General features: G+C 30.6%; 1 long non-coding RNA gene across 1 annotated transcript; it reads right to left on the minus strand.

The window, feature by feature from the left end:
- Window positions 1-16,067: 16,067 nt before the first annotated feature.
- On the minus strand, window positions 16,068-18,138 carry LOC131647748 (uncharacterized). The gene is made up of 2 exons (XR_009297931.1): window positions 17,758-18,138; window positions 16,068-16,313 (listed from the first exon to the last, which is right to left on the minus strand). It is a non-coding gene; the product is annotated as an uncharacterized LOC131647748 (long non-coding RNA).
- Between the last annotated feature and the right edge of the window lie 5,030 nt (window positions 18,139-23,168).

A 23,168-nucleotide genomic window follows, 5' to 3' on the forward strand; every position in this document is an offset into this window, starting at 1 on the left:
TGGTGTCAGTGCTGCTTCTGCCTCTGCCACGGCCACGACCTCGAGTAAATCTTTTCCCTCTACCTCGATTGCCATAGGAACCTCTAAAACCTTCATCTCTTTGGCCAGCTTGAGCTACATTGGCTGAGACTGTGGTGGCTGCTAGCTCTTGACGAAATTTGTCGAGTTGTGCTTCTTGCACATAGAGGAGAGCTTTGACATCACAAAGCGTTGGAGGAATAGGACACCCATACATCTGCATCACAAAGGGGCTGTATTCTTCCGGAAGGCCATTGAGGATGGAATCAATCTGATCTTGTTCAGTGATGACATCTCCTACTGCAAGTAACGAATTTGCAATGGCTTTGATGCGTAGCACAAACTCAGTGATATTCTTGTTACCTTTCTTGGTTGATTTGAGTTCAACCCTCAATTGACGTACCCTAGCCTTCATCTGCGCATTGAAGTATTGATGAATGCGGTCCCAAACTTCGAACGCATGTTTGCAGGCAAGAACCCTAGGTAGAACTGCTTCAGAAATTGTGGATAGGAGCCATATGAACACAACTTGATCTTGAACTATCCAAGCTTCATATTCTTCAGAAATCGTACCTGTCATACGATCTTGATCCGTTTTGTACTTCTGTGGAATATGAGGATTGACAACGAGCTTATGCATCTTCTGAGTGAGGATTACTCCTTCTACTTGCTGATTCCAGAGTAGGTAGTTGTTTTCTTGGAGTTTGATTGACAATTTTGGTCCAAACATATTGCTTGTTTTGGTGGAAGCAAAGATGGTGGAGACTTCTGTATCTTTGAAACCGGATCCATCACTTTCAGGGGACGCCATTGATGAACCTTGATGCGCACCAAATCTTGAACGCAGAGAGAGCTTCGAGGTGAAGACGATGACGTGGTGATGAATCACTGATAGCGGAAGCGAATTAGATCGGAACACGCGAATGATACCATATTGAAGTTTGGTGATTGAATATTATTCTTGAATCTCTGATTCATGTAAAAGCATTACAATCACAATTTACACTCCGTGTAAAGTTTATTATTCACTCCTACTATTCCAATGGAATAGTGCAGAACTATATAATGAAGTTGATACAAGAGATGGGCTAAACGAGTACATTCTTATTGGGCCTACACAAGGTTGGTTAACTAAGTTAACCCTCCTTATAAAATATACTCTAACAAGGTTTATTGAATTATATTTCATTATCATTACTTAAATAAATATTGTAAATTAGTTATATAATCAATTATGAATTTAAAGGTAATGCATAAACAATATAAATAATATTACATATACAATCAATCAAAATTCTTATATTTATCATATCATATTAGTATTTTAAAATTAAAAATATGTTTTAATTGAATACATGTTTCTCATTGTTGACATTGTAAAATATTCACATCGTCAATGCATGTTCCTTTTTCGCATTAATTATTAAACTATCAACTTTTTAATCAATTAATAATAAAATTAAATAATAATATTAATTAGATTTTTATAGATAATTAATTATACTTTTAGCTACTTAAAATTAAACAATGATTTTGACAATATGCTTCACCCTAACGCCTCCTTTCTCTTCTTCAACACATCGTCAGTTAATAACTTGATCTCTTCTCCCATTTTTTTATTTTAGTTTTGATGGTGTTTATTCAGGAGTACAATGAGTTTGAAACCATCATAAAGCCTCAAATCGTTTCATAAAGAAATGAGTTGTGGAGAGGATGCGTAAAGGCCTCTGAACAAAACACGGGGAAGATGAATTAGGATTTCTAGAGGAATTTAGACGATTATAGCGGAATTTCAAGAATCTCATTCACAACATCTAACCTAAGAGCCATTATGCATATATCAACAAGAATCAAATAAAATATAAGACTATATACCTTTGATGCGTGAATCCATAAATGTGCTAGCTTCCAATAGAGATCTTCGAGAACGTCAAGCGTCGCTCCTCTAGTGTTGGTCCACGAGCAACAACCGGATCACCATGTATGCTAGTACGAAAGGATATAACAAGTTTTTCTCCTTACTTTTGTGGGTATGGATAACCTAAACATGGGAGGAGGATAATGCAAAGAGACATCTCCCTTAGTTCTTCTAAATATAGTAACACTGACTCAATGTCTTCTTCCTTAGGTTCGGTCGAGATCACAATAGAGCTTTCCACCAACCTTTTCAACAAAGAGGTCTTGAGTTTCAACTCAATTTGTCTCGATTCAGAGCTTCTTAAGGTACTCAATGTCTCCCCTTCCTAATTGTATCCCAACAGATGAGCCTTTGTTAGAGGATTTAAGAGTATTTGTTAGGACCTCTACATCACACCTATAATTGGCATCATTATCTCCTTTTACAAAACTAAAGGCGTGGCTAGGGTGGTTGGGTTTATGTGAGTGTCATCTTTGGTCGTGCTCGAATTTCTCCATATTCCTCCAAATATGGGAAGCGCCCATTGTCCTGAAGTTATTTATGAGGATGATGGGTCTCACCAGGTTCCCGTCTATTAGACTGGTTAGTCTATTAGAGATAAGGTATCATTCTTTTGTTTGAGCATATATATTCGTGTGTATTTTGAAAAGGCATTAACAAAGGCTAAGAGTATCCACTACTAGAGGGTGCAGGTGATGCCCCCATAAGTCAGTGTGAACTACCTCAAAAGGACTAGTATACATGGTATTGGACAAAGGAGCATGCAGCCAATGTGATTTACCAAGACAACAAAAGTTAAAAAATTTAATAGAATCTTTATTTTTCAACTGAATATGACACAACTCAAGTATTTTGAATGGCTCTAGGTCTAGCATGACCTAACCTAGAATGTCAAATGGAAAACTTATATGCAACTGATTTTTCATTATTAGCATGACTAGATGCAGTAGTATTATGTACAATAGGAGACAAATTTTGAGACTTATGATTGAAGCAAATTTTTGAAGGTTCCACAGCTAGATTTATAAAGTAGTAAGATCCACTCCCATTAACAAATCCTTGAAGTAGTACGATCATGTGATTTTACATAGCACTTGTTCGAATGGAATTAAAAATAAATAAAATTTGTCTTTGGAAAATATTGACATAGAGATTAAATTTCAAGTAATGTTAGGGACATAAAGTAAGCTATCAAAATGTGACATAGGGTTTGACATAAGTTTGGACTTGAACTTAGACTGACCAATAGACTTAACTACCATATTATATCTATTACCAACTATACATTGCTAGGGAATGCTTATGAAATTTTAGTTTATAAAAAGAGTCACTAGAAGTGATATGATATGAGGCCCTTGAATCTTCAAACCAGGCTTGGGATTCAAGATCTTAAGGAACCTGCATCGGATCTTGATGAGCAAGGCAAATGTTTTCCTATGTTGATGATAAGGCTTGATGCTTTTGACTGTCTTGAGCATTGCTTAAGTTATTTGTTGTAGATCCTTGTGCTTGAGCTTTAGGTGGTGCAGGCTCATAGTACTCATCATGCTTGTGCTAGAAGTCTACCACTGAGTGGCCATACTCGTTGTAGATTTGTCATGTTTGTCTATTTCCCGTGGTATACACTTGTCTCCCATGATCTCATCCACATGTTGATCTAGCTCTCCTACAAAATGATTGATGAGATCCAAAATAATTACCATTTCTACATGCATTTGTGTTGATCACACCTTGAGAAACATTAACAATTGCACTTGGAGTTGCAAGTTCTTGCCTATACTTATCTAGTCGTGCTTCCTGAACATACAATAGGGTTTCCATATCATACATATCTCGTGATGAAGGGTTTGTATTCTTTAGAGAGTCCTTGAAGGATGGCGTCAATTTGATCTCTTTTAGTGACCAGGCTTGAATTCAAAGAACATATTCTGATATTGAACGATTACCTTTCTTGCTTGTCTTTAATTTTGACCTCAGTTGATGAACACGAGCCTTCATTTGAGAATTGAAATGCTTATGAACTTTGTCTAAAATCTCATATGCATATTTGCATGAAAGCACGCGTGGTAGCACAACTTTAAAGATCATGGAAATGAGCCATGTAAACAAAGCTTGATCTTGAACAATCCAAGCTTCATAGTTTTCAGACATAATATTTGCAATTATATCTTTATCTATTTTGAACATAGGAGGAATTTGAGGATAAACTACCACTTTGGTGCAAATATATGTGCAAAGCTTGCGCACACCAATTGTGATAAAGGAACTCGAGATGAGTTGGCTACATGTTGCGAATGGAGCGGAGAAGCTTAAAATTCTGTCATTGGTGTTTCTTTGAAGCTAACTCGAGAACTGGAATAATACTTACATGTGTCAACTAAGAAGAAGCTTCTTTGAAGATTAGATTTTCGCCTATGATGAAAATGATGATGATGCAATGAAATAAAGGTCTCTACTAGGCTAATACCATACTAATGAAAATTCATGCATGAGAAAAACAGAATGAATCTCAAGAGAATTCTCAAACAAGTTTTTTTTTTTGTATTGATTGTATTTCTTTCGATTGATAGGGAACAATGCTTTACATATATACTAATTAGCTTGAGTAGTTAGTTACATGCTTATAACTCCTAACTAAGTTTTCTAACTTCCTAATAACTTTCCCAAGTTAGCATAACTAACTTTGACGGAGACTTATCTAATACTATTTATAGACTAATTGGTTTCACGTTGAAACAATAAAAACCATGTATGCGCACACCGTTTTGTAAATTTTTAGTGCTATCAACATGAAAATTATAAGAACCTTCTTCAAAGTCAAATATATGTAAAACCACATTTGCGCATGAACTTTTGTAAATTTTTAGTGCTATCAACCATAAAATTACAAGAAGTAGCTTCTTCAAATTCAAATACGCGTTAGATTGACATGATTGTTTCAGCTTTAAAAAAATAGATTTTTTTATTTTATTTTTGAAAATAGATTTTTCAAAATATTACAAGTTTTTTTATATTCGTTTTTTCTAAAATAAAACACTAATTTTGACATCCTAGAACATAAACATAGATTATTGAAGACCAAAACTTATTGAAGACCAAAATGTTATATTTCAAAAATGATTTTTATGAAAATCTATTTGAAATAGCTTCAAAATTAAGTGATTTTTTAAAATTTTGATATCCAAATTTCTTTTCCATAAATAGATAAAATACCTAAAATCACATTTTAAGAATAATTATTCAAATAAAATTTTCATTTGAAGCTTTTATAAAAAAAAAATTGTAAAATTTTTTACACAAAATTTTGTAACACTAAAAAAATCATTTTTAAAAAAAGCCAAAACAAACGGGCCATAGATCCTCTACCAAAAACAAACTTAATAATTTTTGAAGTAATTTTAAGTAATATAACCAATAAATAATTTAAATTTCTATTAAAACATTATTCATTATATTTTTGAAAATTTTCTTTATTATTATTTATTATTATTATTATTATTATTATTATTATTATTATTATTATTATTATTATTATTATTATTATTATTATTATTATTATTATTATTATTATTATTATTATTATTATTATTATTATTATTATTATTAGTTACAAATACAGCTTTAATATTCTTTTATAAAGCTGCAGTATCTGATCTATTTCCACTGGTTATACAATTACAATGAATGTACTAGTAAAGTTTATGCATACATTCATGACATAATAATTATTCAAGTTTACTTTCAAAAAAGTGCTAGACTTATTAGGAGCTAACAAAGGACATCTTGGTGCAAGAAAAGAAATCAGAAACTTTACAAAACTGTGGAAACAAGTATTGGGTTCTGCGTAGTTATGCTCTAACACAAAATTTTTCTACGAGCTTTTGATGAGAGCCCTTGAAGAATTCCTCACTCACACAGCATTCAATAGACTTGTCTGGAATCCACTTCCAGGATTCTTTATTTATCGAAGCCATATTTATTTGAGTAGATTCCTACTTTTGAGCCCTGTCTAGTTGTCTATGGATGCAGTCAGCTTTTATGGCAAAGCAAGGTGATACGCCATATCGCTACGATGTGATGGCCTTTCTTATTTTTTTAACTCTATGTTCTTTTCTTTTTTATTATTGTTGTAAAATTATTACTTATATTTTGAGATCATCTACCTAACTAAGAATGAGACATGCAACCAAATAATCAATATTACCCTTTAACTCACTTTTCATTTACACTAATGGATGCCATTTTAAGTAATTGATTAAATACAGATTTATTGTCCAATAAAAATCAAGGATTATGTCAAGTGACAACTACATCTCATTTTCAATATTTCTTCCCCTCTTCAACTATCTACCTAAGGAATGACCATAATGGTAATTGACTAAATCAATAAATCTAAACCAATAAGATTTTTTCTTTTGTACACTTGGCTTACAAATTTATTTTAAAACATACCTTTATCCAGGTAAAGTAATATACTTGTGTATTAACTTTTTCCATTCCTTTAACTTTTCAATTTTGTCTCTCTCTTTTCACAAATCTGTTTCTCTCTCCATAATCAAATATTTCTATCTCTCTCGTCTCTTTCTCTCCAAACCCTAGAATCACCGTCGCCGAAAACAATGAAACCGAAGAAGGTGAATATTATGAAATATTTTTCCAATTTTTCTTCATATATAGAGAGTGATTATTTGTCTATGGTGATCGTTGGTTGTCCTGCTTGCGTAATCTAATGGTATAGATTTTATTGATGCATCGACACCGAATTTATGGTCGCTCCTTTTTGCCTCTGGTATGGTTTATTTATTTCCTTTTTTTCTTTGTAATAAAGTTGCAGAAAATGCTTTACTACTGGTTTTTTTTAAGGTTATAGCACGATAGCATTTTGGATTGGATTTATTCTAGGTATTCATAGCATACGTGTTTGTTTATTTTGTCTGCTTTATGTATTTTGTAACATGATAGTGTGAATCTCACGTAATGACCTTGGATAACTTGTCATTATTGTCAAATATAACATAATCTAATGGTGGATTTGTGAGGTATTTTGAATTTAGGGTTTTTGTTGGCTTTATTTCATTTTTCCTGTAATTGCTCTAATGTAAATAATAATCTTTTTTGTTGAACTGAAAATATTGATGTTGGTTTTGAATGGTCTCCCATTACAGTTTGTGTGGAGCAACAATAAGTGGTTTACGAAGTCGCGGGTTGATGAAGAAGCTCATTATTTGTCTACTCTACAAAAGCATTTCTCTTTGAAAGTTTAAACTGTTCATTATCTTTTGCATTTGTTCATTTTATCGGGTTCGACAGGTAGAGGTATATTTTGTTTCAAGATTGTCTAAGGTATGTTCTGTTCTCAATTGATTTGCAGAGAAATATTCATAAATTGTGAGATAAAATTAGATCTAGGGTTTTTTATAAACTTACCTACTTCTTCCATTTTCAGCAAAAGACTTCATTGGTTATTTCTCTACAAATCCAGGTACAATCCATGGCACAATATACAATGTTGTTAAACTCCTCAATAGTATTTTACTTTTTTAAATTTTGATGGAGATTCAAGCTTCCTATCTCATTTGTATGGTAGAAACCCTTTAGATTATCTAAGTTTTGTGTTATTTTGAGAGTACATTGTAAAAGAAAAGATGAAATGCTTTAATTTGAGAGCCAAATATTGTCCGCTTTGGAGTAAAATCCTGATGATACTCCATGGGATGGAGGTGAGTCAGTTCTTTACTAAAACTCATATCTGTAAAGATTTGCGATGATCATTGTAATCCTTTCATCCTCTAAAAGATTTTGGGTTACTTAATATGTATCTAGGCTATCTTAAATTTGAGTTTCTTTCTTCTAGAATTGTCTTCTACTTTGTGATTTGATGCTACTCTAATTTATATTGATTAGAACTGGCTTCTACTTTGTGATTTGATGCTACTCTAATTGATATTGATTAGAACTGGCTTCGAATTTTCCCATCCAGCATACAATATGCAAAAGATTATAGTTTTATGTAATTTTCTTGACTTTACATAACTCACCAATTGTTTGAGTCTTTCTTCAATGTGAGTATTATTTTGTAATTTTTTTATCTTCTCTAAGTAGATCCCTCCTAATGTTTTTTTATGTCTTTATGTTTTAGGAACTTTTCTTATAGCAAGTTTACTTGAGTAATTCCATCCTCAAAGAACTTCAGGCGGCTCCCACTGACAGGTAGTGCAGAGAAATCTTGTAATTTTATGGTTGAGAGAATTTTTATATGTTGATGACGTTTAATGTTATATTTTGCAGCTTCTTTGTAAATCCTTTAAGAGCTCAACATCCCAGAAGAATGTTTTTAATAGAATAGTTTTTCATTCAATATTAACATATCTCTGAAGGCCTCAGAAAATCGTAAAACGAGACTTGATTTGTCTGCTGTATATTAATGGGAGAAGATGAACTCTTCTGATAATCTAAAAAAAATGATTATTTGAAATTTAAGGAAACTAAAATCATGAATACTCAAGCTAAATTGCGTTCGGAACGTGCTAAGTTAGCAGTGTTAGAAGGAAAGATGGTATTGGCAATAATGTATCCTCAGACAACCGTTCAAATAATTAGAGGCCTGTTTCACTTTGTAATAATTTTAAAAAGAAATCCTTCACACATCTCTCTTTTATAACTATAATAAGTCATGCATCATGCATTTTCACTGTGTTCTGAAAATGCTTTTAATTTTTCTTAGGATTTATGTGTCAAATGTCAGGTGGTGGTTCACCCAACATGTCCCCTTGCATGCCTTCCTTTGCATCTTTAATCCAAGATATGATGAAGGTTAGACAAAGTACTTACTTTGTGGAAAAAAACTGCAATCGTGTTTGTTTTCATTACATATTACCAATGTAAATGGATAGAGAACTTCTATGCTTATTGAAATTCTGAACAGTAGCATAGAGAACTTGCTAGAGAAGCTGTAAGGAAATCCATGGTCCTTCTTAAAAATGGAAAATGTAATGAGAAGCCTTTGCTATCTCTTCCTAAAAGGGTTTAAAAAATACTCGTAGCCAGAAGCTGAGTGTTTATAGATTAGAACTCTGATGGAGGATCACAAAGTTTAGTAAGTAAAGTAATAGGGAAACGATTAATAAATATGTTCACCATTGTACTTACTTATCCTTGAATTTAATACTAAAGTATTATCAAAATTTAAAATACATTGGTTTGTTCGAAGGATTTTAGCTTAGGTAAGAGCTTTTTCACATCTTGAAAGCAAGCAAGGAAATGTAGTTTTAGCTATTTTCTTTGATATAGAATTCTTTGATTTGAAACTATGTGACAATGATTTGTGTTTTAACTAGGGGTGGCAATTAAATTCATTAAGTAATTATCCATCAAATCCATCCACTAAATAATCCATCCAATTCATCCATTTGATAAAATGTTAGTTAATGGATTGGATTCAATCCATCCATTTAAAGTCATGGACGAATCCAATCCATCCAACCTATTCTTAAAATCCATTGGATTGTATTCTTTAAAAAAATTCCTATTATAGTGTTACTCTAATTTAATCTTCTTTATTTTGTTTCTACAATTAATTTTGTCTTAATTTTGTCTGCATTAAAAATATAAAATAAAATCATAATTTATCTTTATGAATCCAATTCAATAAAGCTTATCTTGTAATATAAAATTGAAATAGTAGTTTATCTTTATGAATTCAATTCAATGGTGCTTATCGTCAATTTTGCTCCTTTGTATTCCTTTTGTACGACTATAATTCAGAAATCAATGATATCTTAAATAGTATAAAATTTAGTACAGATCATATTATATGTTTACCGTAAAAGACTATAAAATCCAATTTTCTTATGTTTGTGTGTTTATCAACTTTTATATATATATTTAGAGGGAGATAATCATGTCATTTAAAAAATATTATGGTTAAAAATTTTGGTTTATAGAGAAGATATTATGAAAGATACTTTTTGATTAAATATTAAAAATAAAATAAATATTTAGTAATAAAATGAATTATATTAATTTTATGGATGGATCGGATGGATTATATTGTTAATGGATGGATTGGATTGAATTTTTTAAAGGACATATTAGTGGATTGTTAATGGATTAATGGATTTGTTTGATCCATCCATTAGCAATCCAATCCATATCCATCCAATCCATCCATTTTGTCACCCCTAGTTTTAACTACCGATTGGTTATCTAACATTATTATTCCATGAAGTTCAGGTTTTCTTGGCAGCACAATTATCTTGATGAAGAAATCATCAAAGTTTCTACCGGAATGTTTCATATTTGCGATTTTAAATGAAAAGATGGAACAATTTTGGTTTAAATTAATCTATCATGGGAATCATACATAATATAAACTAACCTGTATTCATGAACTGCTAATGCTAATTAATGAATAGTATGTTTGCTATTTAGAATTATCACATGATCCATGTTTTACTTTGGGCCTCTGATTAGACGTGGAAGCTTTTGACACTGCTTTCTTCAGAATAAAATTGGATTTACTGTTAATGTTTAATTTATTTTGGAGCAGGTGGTATAAAGTCTACAAACTAAGCACTAAATCAATATAAAAATTGTTATATAGCCTTTCTTTAAATATTAAGACTCACTTGGCAGAACTATCCAAAGTTTGAAGTTTTGATGGAATTCAATTTATATGTAGACATGTGCTCCTCTTTTTGTAATTACATATTAAATTATTCTATATTATTATACTTATGATTAAATGTTCCTTAATGAAAAATTTACATCATCAACTCTCTATTATATTTTCCACTTATTTTCATGTCCCTAAAATTTCAATTATAAGCTTCTCTTATATTTCTTTCGATCCATTGTACAACTAAGTGAAACTGTATCTACTATGATTTTTTATTTTTTTTAACTCATTGTACAATTAAGTGAAACTTGATTTTTCAGCTATTACATTTCTATTATTTAATGTCAATGGTGATCTATCTACTATGATCCAATATGCAGTTCACTGGTTGGTAAATATAGTATTTTGAATATCTTTAGTGAGTTAACAGCATCTCCAATGATGCAACTTACATTTGAGTTTTTTATGGGACCCACTAAACCACATCATATTAAAAAAATTTATTTAATTTTAACTTTAATAAAAATCTGATAACTTGATTTGATTGGGTACTACAATCTTTTAGTTGTTGCATTGCAATGCAACTCTATTATGACATGGCAAATTTTTTAAATATTTAATTATTAAATTAATGGTACAGGTGGAGAACTCAATAGAAGAAACTACCATTGGAGATGGTCTAAAGTTGAAAGCACGTTAAGAGTGCGTTTGGATGAAAATTTTAATGAGGAAAAATAATTTTTTGAGAGGATGTACAATAACTTGACTAAAGTCCATTGTTTGAATACAAAATACTATGAAACATTGTTAAAATGATGTAAATTTATGAGTATTTTATTCAAGTTAAATTTAAGAAATTTCAAATGACATCAAAAAATAAAGAATTTGAAATTGCTTCTTCATTCTAATATCAATGAATCATTTTAATACTTCATCCAAACAATAGAATTTAAAAATGAATGGATTTTAATTGAATCATTTAAATTGTTATGAATTTTAAATTTCTTAAATTTCTCAATTACCTCATCCAAAAACCGGCCGAGAGTTACTCAAATATAATCCATATGCATTTTTTATATTTGAACTCAACTTTACGGATGCTAAAATGAAAAGTAATTGCACCCAACTATAACTAGAGAGTATTCTCATCAACAATTTCAACAATTTGGTACATGATTTATTTAGTATTTTATGTGATTTTTTATTATATTAAGTTTAATAAGTTAGGATGTTGATGTGTCTTTTAGAGGCATTGACACAATGTCTTCACCTAATCTCATTGTTAATACATGTAAAAATATATTAAAACAAAAATAAATATTTAGAATTTTATTTTGTACCATAATACTATTTCTATAAAATAATTTAATATATGAATGAGCGTACTCGTACGGATGCACGGGTCTTCTATTAGTTTTTTATTAAAGCACAAATATTTTTTAATTATTTTGAATATATATTTACAATTTAAATATAATTGGTTAATGTTTATAGAATAGTTTATAAGCAAGTGATACATAAATAAATCATATTAGACTTGTCTATTTTCAAATAAATAAATTGTGACTCAGTTCTAAATGTCTCGTTAAACAATTGAAGAGTTTATGTTAGACATGTCAATTCTCAAATGAAGAAATCCCTCAAAAGAAACAACATTATAAAATGAGATATACTATCTTAGTAATTTCCAAAAAAAAAAAGAAAGATAAAACACAAACCTTTCTTTAGATTAATCACAATCTCTTTCCTATCTTACACTTATTATTACTACTACTACGTGAGCCACTTTTTCATTCATACTCAGAGTCTATGTACAGTACAACAACTATGTATGAAAGTTTAGAGTGCTAAACAGTTCTTGTTCTTTTTTGTATGTATTCTTGTTATCTTCTTTTGAATTTTATGTTTCTTATGTAGAGAGAACAAGATAGACGTTGGAAGCTTGCTTGTACAAGTATCTTTGCTGAAGAAACGATTTCCAAGAGAGAGATATTGGAGTGGTACAATTAGGATTTTCATCTTCTGAGTAAACTCGTTATCCATTACGTCTTTCTCAAGTGAGGCGCCCATATGTATGTTGGAGTAGACTAAAGGAATCGTGTCATATAGCCTTGTGCTAAAACCTCTGGTTGACTTTCTCCATAATTTTGATAGTTTGACAAGATAGAGCTGCTTTTGTATAGAGTACGGACCAAAAGGTGTTGTACTGTGTCTCCAGCTTATCAGAGGCTAAGTCAATTTTGGCGTCGAGGTTTCGTTTAAAAATCATATTCTGATCAATTATAATTTGAATATTTATGCTTCTTTAACTAGGTTAGAACCTAGTTAAATATCAAGTTAATGATCATGTTCACTTAAGCAAATGTTAGTATTGTTAAAAGTAATTCCTTGTGTCGAAGCAGGTTGCTCGACAAATGTTAGTATTGTTAAAAGTAATTCCTTGTGTCGAAGCAGGTTGCTCGACAAAGACAAGAGAGTGTAGAAAAGATTTGTTTGTGTGAGAATAGTTTGTTACACACATATTTGTTTTAGATCTATATAGATTTAATTTAGATTTAAATAGATTAGATTTGATTTAGTTCCAAAATAGGTATTTTGGACTTTTATAATTTTGGGCTTTGGCTTATGGAGAAAGTTAACCTAAATCTATAAATAGGGAGTAACCCTCATTATTTTGTAAAATCAAGTCAAAAGATTGAATTAACAGAATTTGCAGTTGCAAGTGAATAACAAAGTTTTCCACAATTTGTGGGTAGAGAGTTACTATGCAGAAACCCTAATTTTTTTTCTTCTTTAAATTTCTTTTATTACTTTTCATTGTTATCGTGTGGTGGTAACAATCTTGTTCATCAAGATTGATAGAAATTTATCATAGGTTTTGGTGGATTACCAACCAGTATTGTTCTTTAAATATTTTCTTATCATCAAAAGGACACTTATCTGCCAATTTAATGCACTTATCTACAAATTGTTTTTTTTATCATTCATCTATATTATTTCTCTTTTAATATACTTTATAGTCAATCAAAAAGACAAAAGTGAAGTAAATAATATATATTAAATGTAAACTCACGAGTTAAGTGACAGAGATACATAAGCTTTACACGTTCGTGCACTTTAGAGACATTTTCCACCAATTCCAAATTTATTATTGATTTCTTGCAGCTCTTAAAAGTTAAAAACTATTTAAATGAAGTTAACTAAGCATCAATTTTTTTACTATAAAGTAGTTAAAAATATTTCTTTTTATTACATGCAAAAGATGAAAAGGATGACTAAAATCCAATATTTTTGCTATGCTTTGATAATCTTTCTTTCTCTAGTTCTTGTCCCAACCAATAAAAGTAAGTTAGTTTTTACAATATTTTTAATTATTTAGTTTATCTAATATAAAATTTTGATTACCTTTTAGTAACATTAATTTTTTTATACTAAACATTGCAGCTACACATCCATGCATCGAAAACGATGATTGTCCAGGAGCATTGTGTAGATTTCCTCTATTTCCTGCTTGCGTTGATCGTTTCTGTGAGTGTATATAAGTGTGACAATTAAGTTGAAGAAATAATTTTAATACATGTAACTTTATAAAGTTATTTGTATGTTATAATTTGATACTCTTATATTTTCATTTATGTTTTTTCACCTTTCAGTTTCTTTTATATTGTAATATTATACCTTCAGTTTAATAAATAAATAAGAGTTTAAAGGTAATGCACTGACAGTGTAAATAAAATTTACACATACATCCAATCAAAATCTTTACACTTGCCATGTCATATTAGTTTTTTTTAAATTAAAATTATGTTTTAATTGAATACATGGTTGTGATTGGTTGACAGTATAAAAATATTTTATACTGTCAGTGCATATTCCTTTTTCTCATAAAATAATTTGTTGAATAAATATTTATTCTATTTAGCATAACATAAGATTGTTTACTCATGGAAACTTCTAAATATTAGTTATGTATCAAAATAAATATAGAATAAAGATTAATATGATTTTATTGAAAATAAAGTTGTCTTAAGTGTGTTATTTTCACACCAAAAGCACATTCAAAGGTAAATCAATGTGCAGGACTTTTACTTTGGAAATGCTTAAAATGAATAAACATATACTCCCTCCGTTTTTTTATTATAAGTCGTTTTGAAAAAAAAATTGTATTTTAATATAAGTCGTTTTACAATTCCTATGAATAATTAATGATATTTTTCCTATTATATCCTTAAATATTTATTATTCTCTCTCCTTTCAATTATGTAAATTTATCTTCCACATGTCATTAATGATGGACAATTTTGTAAAAACCTTCATAATTTTTCACTTTCACACAAGAGTTATTATTTTTCTTAATATGTATGAAAAGTCCAAAATGACTTATAATAAAAAACGGAGAGAGTAAAATATAACATGAGAATGATAATAAATTGTTTCGTTTGAGTTATTAAAAAATTCAATGAGTTTGACAATGTCTAGTATGTTAAGAAACTTCAAATTTTCTTTGCGAAAAAACTCCATGTCCAAGACTTTCTATTTCAGAATATTTTTGCTTTTGAATTTATTTTTTTGTATGCATTTAATTTTCTAGAATTAGAGAAGTAGGAAGAATAAATGTTAGAAGTAGAGGAAATTTGTATCATTTTTGGTGCCATATTTGTAATGAGATGAAAGGAGAGTATAGTGTTGTGGTTTGAGAAACAAAAATAAATGTGAAAAAAAGTGAAAAACAAATATCATACATGTTTAACTATTATATTACTTTACAATTAATTATGGAGTTAGTTCTAATCGATTAAGGAGCGAGTTATGTCGAATGATGAAAGACATGTTGACGTAATCAATTATACATGTTTGAAAATCGGTTATAGAGCTTCTCTCAATGATATTTTGAGGTATTTCAAGCCTAAATCGATTATGAGAGCTTAGATTATTTATTATTGAGCGTATTCTTTGTGTTCTTGATGAATTTGTAATTATAGTCAATTATTAGACTGATGGCAATCAATTACAGGGAGAACAAATTGAAAGTTTCGTTGACCTTTAGGTTTGAAAAAGTTAGGCATCAATAATTATTGTTACCCCTTTTGATTTGTGGAAGGATAACTGGCATAAGTTTGTTATCACACTTAACAAAAAATGATTGAAAATAACATTTTCTCAAGCAAGGTTTTAGTAAATATATTTGTAAGTTGTTCGGATGTTTTTACAATCTCAATCAAGTAATACTCTTTTAAATTTGATATCTAATAAGATGATACCTAATTTTAATGTATTTAGTCCGAGAGTGAAGTATCTGACTTTTTTGGGTGAGATTTATGACATTGTTGATGTCGCACTTAATGTAACACCCCAATTCTACCCGCGGAATTTAAATAAAATCAGAGTATAAAAATTCATAAACAAACAATTGAGGTATCACATAATCATCCTCAAAAACAATTCACCTCGTCGCATAAAGCGGATACATAGCATTCACAAATACGGAAGGACTGAAAACATCAAATAATAGTCTTTAACATGAATTAACTTCCATAGAAGTGCAACGGAAACTCAACAATTAGTTCAAGATTTCATAGCATCTTAATTCAACAATTAAAGCACTTTAAAGCGACAATCTCAAACAAATAACTCAAGTGTATGCCAAAACATAAAAATCCAAAAGCAAGTAAATCAACTCGTTCGTCCCCCCGAGTGCTACGTATCAGAGCGACAACGACTCAAGACCAACTCGGCTAACCTCCTCTCAATGCGAATCACCTGCACGTTACCAATATAAAGGCAACGGCGAAACAAAGAAAGGGTGAGATATCAATTCATATAATTGAGCGCATGATAAATTATATATTAGAAATTAGACATATTCGGTTAATCGCATTCATAAGTATTAATATTCTCATATTATTCACCAAGTCATTAATTCACAATTCAAATACTTCTGTCATATAACAAGTCACAAAATTACAATCACAATATAGTCACAAAACGTCACAATGTATAAATCACATAAGACACATGGGACATGACTCATGTATATGCATGTGGTACCAATCGGAGCTTCAGCTCCCGTCACCAATTGCCATTTGGCCCGTCATGTTTGCCATAGTTTTCAGGCCATCATGTTTGCCATAGTTTTCAGGCCGTCATGTTTGCCATAGTTTTCAGGCCGTCACAGAGTATATGCAAATGTATGTGACTCGATGAACCGAACATCACACAACATCATCATCATCATTTACTTCACAAAATATTCATCACAAGGCACACGCCCATATCAAAATTGTCATTATTAACTCAAGTAATAACACTCACACATTTTACGACAACATCACGTAAACAACGGAACAATTCCGGAAATTCATCAAATCAACGAACGAATACCATTAGCAAAAGAATCACAAAGATATTCACAACAATCACATTCAATGTCAAATTCACAAGATACCGTAATTTACCGCTAAACCGAATAGTTAATCTAAGTTTAATTTATTCTAATTAAATAGGCTTATTAAAAATTAATTCAACTATTAATTTAACTGACCGATTAATATCCCAATTTCGACAAAAGAACACCACCACGTTAATGTGCTAATTAAACTTAGCTACCACGTCAATTTTCATCAAATTCTGAGCAACTAATTATACCGCTTAATTCGGCTATTTCGGTTAACGGGACAGTTTATTAATTCTATAATTACTACTTTTTCTAACCATATAACCCCTGATAATTACCATTATATTATCTACTGTACAAAGCGTTTTTATTAGTATCATTATTATTTTCCATTAGGTTCATAATACATGAACAAAACATGATGTCTGCATCAAAAGTAGCATAATTAATATTTATGGACTTCACATGATATATTTATCAAACTTCGTGACATATTTTAATCACCAAACATTCTATCCAAAACTAAATTATTTATTTATCATATAGCATACCACTTGGATTTAGCATGTGCTAATTGGGTACCGCCTGTCACTACCTAATGGCACCGTCAATGCATATGAATGCCGCTTGACAGAGCAATTCAGTTCAGCAACACAGATAGCAACACACAGCAACAATCAACGATTAAACACAACAACCAGGAATCAAGTTTTGGTACAAATCAACATAGCAAAACATTAACCTAAATCCTCAATCTCCAACATACAATTGCTCATAAGCCCCATTATAGGAAGAGAACCCCACCCTTACCTTGTTTGGATTGAAGAAAACTCTACAACCCTAGCACTTGGATTGAGATTTCTCTAAGCTTGCTCTCCTCTTCAAGACCTAGCCTCCTCCAAATGCCTTCTATTTTTCTGGTTTTCTCTCCACTCCTCTTCCTCTTACTAACACTAAAAACCTAATTTTATCATAATATTGGGCTTAGTAAATAACACTCCCTTCACCAATCTTTACTAAATCAAAAATAGGCCCAATAAACTCATTAACTCAAAATAAATTAAAATACTATTTCTAACACTATCCCACTATTATTCCATAAGAAAAATAATATTTGATTATTTAATATACCGACTTATTACTCAATAACTCATATTTACGGTGTAATCTCAAATACTCAGAAAATTCCCAAAACACTACATATTAGCTTATTAATATTTTTAATACTAAAAATATTAAAATTTCTGATTAAATGTCGATCCGCTATCCCGAACTAATACCGACTAAATCGCTTAAAATGCAAAAATTCAATAAACATCACAAACGTCTAAATTAAGCGGATAAATAAATTTCCGGGCGTTACACTTAACAAGGATAGTTATAAGATTAATATCATAATCACTTACTTGTTTTTCAATCCAAATTATTTACGCATAACAACTACATGCAATAACGTATTCTACAAAGTGCCTTTAGGATTTCATAAGCCCATGTGTTGTGTGTCAATGAGATGTTTCATGATGTGCTTAACAACAGAGAGATGTGATTATTTGGAATTTACTAAAGCCCATGGGTTGTGTGTCAATGAGATATTTCATGATGTGCTTAACAACAGAGAGAGATGTGATTATTTGGAATTTACTGTAAGCCCATGTGTTGTGTTCCTTTAGGGGATTGATCAACATACACCTTATTTTGGATGGAACCGTTAAGAAATAAACTTTTTGCATCCATTTGAAACAGTTTAAAATCTATGATGCTGGAAAATGCAATGAACATGCGAATGACATCTAATATAATCACATGAGCATAAGTTTCATAAAAATGTATGCCCTCTTGTTGATTATAACCTTTAGTAACATGTCTTGCTCTATTTCTTATGATAATAAGATTTTCATCAATCTTGTTACAAAAGACCTTGATTAATGTTCATAAATGATAACTTCATTAATTTCATTCGATTCAATTTGAGAAACAAAATTCATATGATCTCATACATGGTTTACAGAGTTTCGAGTAGTTACCAATTCACTACATAAAAAATATTTTTGCAGCGGTTTTGAGAGCAAGTTATGATAGTTAGAACTGCCGCAAAAATATTATCAAGAGTTTGTCAACCTTCATATAAACTGCTGCTAAACTGCGATATTTTCAAAAATTGTTGTGTGAATCGTCGTAAGTAGGGGTGTACATGGGCCAGTTTGGATTGGGTTTGGCCAAACCTAAGACCCAACCCATATTAGACACACCGGTTTGGGTGAGGTAAATTAACCACCCGTTACATCAATGGGTCGGTTTGGGCAAACTCACTAATTTTCGGGTTGGGTTGGGTAGTGGGTTGTCCAAATAATTTCTTTGCTTATTAACATTAAATGATGAGTCATCATATTTTTTTCATAAAAATTACTCAAAAACTATATCTTCTTAAAAAAATTAGATAATCTATTTTTACTATATTTTAGCATTATATAATAATAAATGGTAATATTAACTAATAAAAATTATCATAAAATACTACTACAACAAATTAAAGTTGCATGACATAAAATTGTATTAGAATTAAAATAACCAAAAAGTGAAACATTCAAAATTAGTTAAACTCATGGTTCACTAAAATAGTAAATGTTTAGAGACTAAAATTACAACTTCTAAGTTAATATTCATCAAAATTATTAAAATTGTAATAATAAATATTTGATTAGTGGGTCAATGAGTCTTTTGGGTTTGGGTTGGGTTTTACCCGAAACCCAATTTTTTAAATGGGTTTTTTAGTTTTGAAATCCATATCCACCCAATTACCCGACCCAACCCACTTTTGTGGATTTTTTTTGGGTGGGTTTGACCGGGTTTTGTGGGTTGACCCAACCCATGTACACCCCTAGTCGTAAGTTGATTTACAATGCTTGTAACTGCCGTTAAATGTGATGTTAAAAATTAACCAATAATAATTTGTCATTAAAAAAATAAATCTATAATTTGCGCCGGTTTTTAAAACAAATAAAGTAGGTTTGTAACCTCCGCTAAATGTATTAATTCTTAAAAAAAAGTAAATTATGATATAGCTATAAAATGATAAATAATACATCAAAAATATATTAAAACTCGTATTTATCTTATTCTTATAACAAATGTGTTTCAAGAATGCAATGGAGTAAAACAACTAATTTGTTATACAAAGTCTCTTAAAAGCTCGCAATGCAAGTTGACAGTAATGTTGTTGCATTTCCAGTGCAAGTTAAACAAATATATTGCTTAAAACCTATCATTATTAACTATTAACATATACTATAATCAATTAGTTACTTTGTTCCCATCATATACCTCGATAAATGTTTTTGTGACATGGTATGTCTGCCCAATTGTTTCCATAGATGCATTCTCAGGCATCTGACGAAAACCCAAAACATTTTTCATTTGATTAATGCATAGCTTAAGATAAATCTTTACAGAGATTGAGTCATTAGAACACATAGCAAGCAATGTCGGCAAAGGACACAATCAAGCATCTAATAAAGATAATGAAATTAATAAAAAACTGTACAAACTACATGTATAATTTTAAGCCACTAAGCAATTACAATGACTTTGTTTATCACCATATACGAATTTCCACCCATGATGGCTCCAATTAAATATGAGCTTGGAGTTTAGAAATGTAGAAAAATCAAATGAAGAACCAAAGTAATAACATACAAAATTAATAAATTACAGTGACTTTGTTTATTTCATTTTTTTAAAGAATTAATAAATTATAACCATACAAAATTAATATGAATTATTTTTTCCTATGCATTTTTCAAAAAATAATTACTGAATAGAGAGTGTATATTTTATCCCAGTCTCTCTTACATCTACTTTTAAAAGCATGTTTACCTTGTTGTTTCTATTTTCAAATAAAAAAAAGTAAAGAGATACATATCAAAACCAATTTGGTAAACACACATAAAACACAAGACAATTTTAAAGATATACAAAACATAAATAAAAAAGACAATTTGTGTCAATCTAAAACAAACCACTCAACCACATCACAACTTTGACTCAATTTCAAGTAAAACTGAAACAAATAAAAAAAGAAAGTAAAATTCATTGCAGATTAAACTTCCAAACTAAATAATTTAGGGAAAAATAAAGACAACAATAAAAGTGATCTTGAAAAGGAACTAACAAAAGAAAAACATGATAATTCAAACCATTAGTTTCAAGCAACCCTTTGTAAATGTGAACCTGCAGTGAAAGTAAACAAAACACCGGCCACTGTTATCAACAAATTGATGATTCAAACCATTAGTTTCAAGCAACACCATTTTCAAATGTGACCCTATATCGGAATTAAACAAAAACACTACTCCCTCCGTTTTTTAAGTCGTTTTAGACTTTTCACACAGTTTAAGAAAAATAATAATTGTTGTATGAAAATGAGAAATTATGAAGGTTTTTACAAAATTATCCTTCATTAATGACATATGAAAGATAAATTTATATAATTGAAATGAGAGAGAATAATAAATATTTAAGGATATAATAGGAAAAGTAGCATTAATTATTCATTGGAATTGTAAAGCGACTTATATTTAAATACAAATATTTTTTCCAAAACGACTTATAATAAAAAACGGAGGGAGTAGTCTTTATCGACATATTGATGATTCAAAACATTAATTTCAAGAAAAAACTTCCAAATATAAGTAACCAAAACAAATGAGTGCATATTCAATCCTAAAACAAGACATGTGTCGTGAATTAGTATAATATATTACATATGAAATTAATGTCGTTAAACTTTGTTTTGATAAAGAGCACTTAATCAAAGAAAATTCAATACTATTTCACCTTTTGTAATTTGAAGTGGCATTACCTGAATATTGTCTTCCACACTGCCGGTCCAGTCACCCAAACTTTCATCTGATGTTGAACCGATTGACAATTTTGTATTTGACCTCTTATGCAATTGATCTTGTCAATACTACGAAAAACACATATAATGATGGTTGTGAAAGACCTATAATAAGGGTTGAACAACCATTGTTATGTAGGGTGTGGTTGTAAGCGGGTTATTTACAATCACGATCTATTTCCCGTAGTAGTAAATGGGATAGCGCGCTACATATAATCACAGTTATATTAAACAATCGTTGTTGTGTGTTTTTTAATAAAATTAAAGAAAATGCAGCATTAGAACAACAACAACATCAAGAAAAACAAGAACAACAACAACAAAGAAGAAGAAGAAGAAGAAGAAGAAGAAAAAGGGACAACAAGAACAATAACAACTAACATTGCTAACTCAAATCCATACTTTCCTTGTCTCATTCAAGTTGGAGAAGAGATGATGGAGTTATGAAATTTGTTAATGAAAGAAATTATGTTTTCAAGTTTTTTTTTTTGTTATAATCTATTTTTTAGAATGCAGAAAAAACAGAGAGTGTGTGAGTGTTCTATCAGGTTTTGAGCTTTTTTGAGATTTCAACGTTTTCACCGGCTAGTCATGGCAGGAGAATGGCACAGGGTAACAGGGAAGAAGAACAGATTCATGGAGAGACCTATTGTGGAGAGACCTAAATGGGACATTGTTAGAAAGGAGATAGAGTCAAACAGGAAGAATGTTCTCACCATTTTCATTACTGATTTCACAGACAAATGGTGTGCTAGAGACCTTTTCATAGAGTTCAAGGAGATGGGGGTTATTGAAGAAATTGTTATACCTCCAAAAAGGGATTGGCGAGGTCAAAGATTTGGGTTCGTCAGATTCGTAAACGTAACAGACGAGAAGTTCTTGGAGACCAAAATGGACAATGTTTGGCTTGATGGCACTAAGCTTAGCGCCAACATTTCAAGGATTAAACGGAAAGAATTGAGAAACAAAAACAACCCAGCAGCTAATCTAAGGAAACAAGAGATAAACTCTTTACCTAAAAGGGTGAGTTTCTCAGCTAATGCTATCAGAAATAACAAAATGGTTTCTAAGGTTGGGGGAGGTGAGGGTTCTTCGAAGTCTTTTGCAGACATCATCAAAGGAGATCTTGAGTCGAAACCTGCGGAGGAATTTATAGCCAGTCAGACCCTTTTCTTTACTTCTTATGAATCAGAGATGTTGAGATTCAACAAAGCTAAGGTTGGCATAACAAGAAGAGTAGGAGATGCTTACGCAGTGGCTAACAGTTTATTGGAGGAGGGGATCTTCACAGTGTCGGAACAGCTCTAGGCCCAAGCTTATGTCT

This window comes from Vicia villosa, linkage group LG2 (assembly GCF_029867415.1).
Source record: "Vicia villosa cultivar HV-30 ecotype Madison, WI linkage group LG2, Vvil1.0, whole genome shotgun sequence".
NCBI classification, from domain to species: domain Eukaryota; kingdom Viridiplantae; phylum Streptophyta; class Magnoliopsida; order Fabales; family Fabaceae; genus Vicia; species Vicia villosa.